Genomic DNA, 5,341 nt, shown 5'->3' on the forward strand with positions numbered 1-5,341 from the left:
TGCCCCGACCCAGGTGCAGGACCTTGCACTTGGCCTTGTTGAACCTCATGAGGTTCACACCGGCCCACTTCTCAAGCTTGTCCAGGTCCCTCTGGATGGCATCCCGTCCCTCTGGCGTGTTGACCACACCACTCAGCTTGGTGTCATCTGCAAACTTGCTGAGGGTGCACTCGATCCCACTGTCTATGTCATTGATGAAGACATTAAGCAGTACCGGTCCCAATACGGACCCCTGTGGGATGCCACTGGTCACCAGTGTCCATGTGGACATTGAGCCATTGACCACTACCCTCTGGATGTGACCATGTCACCAATTCCTCACCCTTTACCGGACAGTCCACCCATCAAATCCATACCTCTCCAGTTTAGAGTGAAGGATGTTGTGGGGGACTGTGTCAAAGGCCTTACAGAGGTCCAGATAGATGACATCTCTGGCCCTTCCCATGTCCACTGATGTAGTCACTCCATCATTTCTGAGAGAGACATAAAATATGCACTGTCAAAACAATGTTGAATACAAGGGAAGAAGTGAGTAAGAAGTGCTAAGATACCGTTCATCTTGCTTAACTTGAGCTGCCTAAAAGCAGCTATCTAGTCTAACCAAAAGCTTCCACAGCTGACAGAGGGAAGCAAGGGTACACTCCAGAAGCTGAAGTATCCCATCCAAGGGTATTAACACAGAGGAATAAACTGTTGTCTGGAGTTGCCTGTTTGCACTAACTAAAGAAAGAACCTAATGAGAGCACAGAAAATGCCTAGCTTTTATATGGTTAAATTTAAATTAGCTTAATGTCTTTTTCAGTATTGCTTCAGATTCTCTAATTTGCCTGTCTTCATAATTGGTATTACAATTAAATTACTTAGTCTTTCAAAAACTACTTAATTTGCATTACAGACATATCCATGTTATAATCTTGACACAGGTGACAAGTTTGGCAAAGTAAATCTAACCGTGACTATAAATGTGATAGGATACCTAATTGGAAATATTCAACTGAATATTCATTTACATATGACTGTTTGATTGTGATAAAAACACATTTCTTTTGACATGGTTGCAAATGTAATACCTTGAAAAGTAGGGAGACCTTGAGATGTAATAGCTATGGTTATGAAAGACAATACTAAAATAGAAAGACTTTTAAATAAGCATAACTTTCTGCAGAGTAGGGAAGACTATTCTGATGAATCACCCATCACATTCAAGATACTCACAGAACTGATCAAGAGATTTATTTAGAAGATGTTTAAAGGTTAACATCAGAATTGACCATGAAATTATCCAACCTGATCCTAATATACCAAATGTCCTGTAAGTAGCTTTTTCCTAGCTGTTTTTAACTAAAGCATACCCTCCTGAAAGGCACTTTTTCATGATTTGATGTCATCAAGAGATGACAAATCCACTACATTAGTTTCTTCCAATTGTTAAACATACTTATTGTTTAAAAAGTTGATCTAATCTCTGTTTTCTGTGTGTACAGCTTCAATATCTAGCTCGTGGGTCATTTTATGATTTTTTTAATACCAATTTAAAGAGTCCTTCAATATTCACTATTTCATCTCTACAGAGATACTCTACTTACTATAATCAAGACATTTCTCTTGTCTTTGATCAGCTAAAAAGAATGAGTTCTTTAACTTTTTCACTGTACAGAATAGTTCTCCAACTCATGAATCATTTTTAATGCTCATTTCTTCCTTCTCTCCAGCCTTTGACATTTTTCTTTTTTTCCCAGATGCAATTCTTGCCTAACTTATCAGCTGAGAGCAGAGTTTTTGATTCATTCTGTCAAATGAATGAATCTCCCCAAGCATTTTCTGAAGATTATTTATAAGTATTGCCATGTGAACTGCAAATCACTAAAGCATGCATGGGTAATTAATGCCCATTTCATATGAAATATGAAGAGTAAACATAATTAATTTGCTATGCATAAAAATCTTTAAAAAGCAGCATATTTATTTAATACTTTTTCATGCAGATAGCATTACTCTAAGCTTCTCACCTCTATGTTTAGTCTTTCCACTATCTTAAGGAATATGTCATTCAGTACCATACATACTGTGCATAATAGGGCTATCAAACAATAAAACAGTGACCATGCTTTTTTTTTTTTTTTTTTTTTCCCACTTGTAGCAATGGATTAGTCCTCTGTAATCTTAATCTGCTAGAGGAAGAAGCACTGCTGCTTTTCACAGAATCTGTGATATTAAGCATTTTTCATTTCGGAAAGAGTCAACACCACCCTTATAAAATGAAGATAGTAGGCAGAAAATAGTAGCAGAAAAAAGCATTAACAGAAAGATGGATGAAAAGACAAAACCATGATTCCTTTCAATTTTGAGAACAAGTCAAAAATTTTTCACTGTTTGGAGGTTATTTTGAAAGACATTCCGAAAGTTTGGATGTCTGTAGAAGTGGTCTGAGGAAACTATTCCCAACAGACCTACTCCTTTTATTCATATTAATAATCATGTTGAAACATTCGAAATAGATTTTACTTCTGTCATCCTTGAGGGACTGTGGGATAAGAACTATCTTTCCTTCCTCCTTGATTACTTCTTTTGATGCTCTATCAGTACTATTAACATCCTTAAAATGGAGAAGCAAACTGATCAATTAGTCAGAATGAGAAGTACTTGTACAAAATAAGAAAGCTAGTACCTTTATTTATTTTCTCTCAGATCTAAAATCCAAAGGGATTTTCTGAAGCCAGTTTTTCTAACTTCAGGGAGAACTGAGGCAGATCAGTTCTGAACATTTTGAAAACTGCAGATGCTTCAAGACTCTTGGTCACATTGTGTCTTTTCTGCCTACCAGGTTGAGTAGGTATACCATATGCTTGAAATGCTTGTACTTCAAGCATTTTTAACTTGACTTTAACAAACTTTTTTTTTGAGTGTGGTAAAGAAATAACAGAAGCCTTGGACATTGGTATTATTTCAGCTGTATAAGTAAAAGTCTGGATTAACTGTGGACTTTCATATGTGGACTGTTAAGTTGAAAGATAGTGGAAAAGGAAAATAACAACAAAGTTTAAAAAATAGCTTGAAGACAGAGAGTGTTTCCTAACCAAAATGAATAAAAATTTTTTTTCAGTGATAGTAGCTATATTTTGCAGGAGTCTTTGCCTTTGGCTATTTCTCAGCTACAGGCAGTAGTTCACCAGAGATGTAGGTTTGGATTCTTATGGCCACAGTATGTAAATGTATTAGCTTGAAACTTAATTGGAACTCGAATAAGAGTTCCAATCTAACTTGGAAATAGAATAAAGTCCAAAAGTTAATATCATTCAGGGTTTTTCTGAGGTGTGATAATGTCAATCTAATTTCCATCACAGTTAGACGTGTCTTGCCCTCTTTGGTATCTGCAAAGGGACCAAGTACTGAGGAAATAAATAAACCATCATATATACAAATACATATGCTCACTTACCATGCCTGTATTCCAGCTCATTAATGGAGTTATATAGTAGAAGCCAGCAGTGTCATTGCTTGCCTATGGTATACTGTTCTGCTTGGCAAAAGTGGGATATGGGGATGTTTACCTTTGGAAAAAAACTTACAGGATCAGATATATATTTTCAATATGTTATAAATAACAATAAAAGGCCTTCCACTAGGTGCACAACTATATTTCAGTCTCTGAGTTCTGCAGCGCTTCAGAAATCATTCAGTCTTTTGACTTCTAGTTTATGAAATCTGCTGAGTTCTTTCAGTGAATTACAGTCTTGTATTCATATGGTGGTCATCTCTTATTCCAAATAGTGCATTCCTATATTGCAGGATGCTAAACGAAATACTGACATAAAAAACTTAAATATAGGCCGTTTTAGTCTAAAATATGAGAAAACTATAAGTATTGTTCTTCAGTCATTTACAAATAAATTTATTGACTAATATATATAAATGTATTTCTAATTCTGTAATGTGCATAACAATTCTCTAAATATTTATTTCATAGCTGTCCTTTTTTTTTTTTTTTTTTGCAAGCATGTGTAATTCCATCTTTTTTTCAGTTTTTATTTTTGGTAAATGTCTGAATATAGTAACTGAACTATAGAATTCAGTGTTGTGAACTCTATGCCTGGAGCACAAAATAGAGCCAGTAATGGAAGAAACTACCTCATATGAAAGAATGGATTTGTAAGAGAATGTTTAGAACATTTATCTTTTCTTTCCAAAGTCTTTCAGAGTGGATAGATTAGGAAAGGGCTAAGTGGCCATCTGAAGAATAGGATTTATGAATAACCTACTTCAGATGATCTCATAAAGGTCGTCAATCCATCATGGTCAGGATATAACAGAATGCATCCTAGCTCCACAAAGAGCACTCTCTACTTCACCTCTCCAACTCTAATTTCATGCATTTTGCTAGTGAGTTATTTATTTTTTTAGTCCTCTGAAACATCTGGTGTAAGAAGTTGTTGGAGAAAGTATCCTGGTTTTGATAGACCTTTTATCTGTTCTGCTATGACTCATTTTATGCTCCACCTGCTCTGTCATACTGAATCACATTTAGAATCTCTTTGAAATGTTGCTCAAAAAACATCCAAATGTTAAGCAGAATGTGTACAATGAAGGTGTTTTCCTCGCATAAAAGCAAATCTTTAAAAATGTTGTTATGCAAGATCTGGAAGCTCTTTTGTTAGAACTGAAAATGGTATATTTTTTCTCTTTCTGACATATCCAATAGAGACTGTATGTTTTTCAAAGAAGCTGTAGCCATTCTAGTTGATGTTTGGGGAGATATCAATAAGTTGACTTTTTTATTCTGGAATAGGTAGAAATCAGGCGTTAAAAACAGAGAAAGAACAAAAGAACCAGAATGGGGTTTCTGTGCAATTAACTGGAAGAATGATGCTTCCATTTATTCTGAAGAGTTACTAGCTCCTCAAGTTGTTCTAAGTCAATGGATTTCTTTTCAAAGCAGACTTCTACTAAGTCGGACTAAGCATATCAGAATTCAGCTCTAAATGTTTTGATCATTTTTGAAATGGAAGGGCATTCATTGTTGCAGGGTTATATTGAGTCAAACACTGGAATAAAATGTCAAATCTCTACATGTGTATTTATAGACATTTTTATCCCCGTTGACAGTATTTTTCATGTATCCTATCTTCTTGTAAATTCTTTCTGGTACTATTAATGTAAGTGCCTGGTATTTATTTTTGCCTCTTGCCATATCTAGTGTCATATGTCTACATTGTTCATGTTCGGAAAAAAGAAAGGAAGGAATGTAAAGAATCTAAATCAAAACTGAAACAACAGACACAGAGGAGCAAAGCCAAAGAATCCTTTATTATGAATTATCATCAAGTAACAAATTATCACTTTG

The sequence above is a fragment of the Pygoscelis adeliae genome, unplaced genomic scaffold (genome assembly GCF_000699105.1).
Source record: "Pygoscelis adeliae isolate BGI_AS28 unplaced genomic scaffold, ASM69910v1 Scaffold134, whole genome shotgun sequence".
Taxonomy (NCBI): Eukaryota; Metazoa; Chordata; class Aves; order Sphenisciformes; family Spheniscidae; genus Pygoscelis; species Pygoscelis adeliae.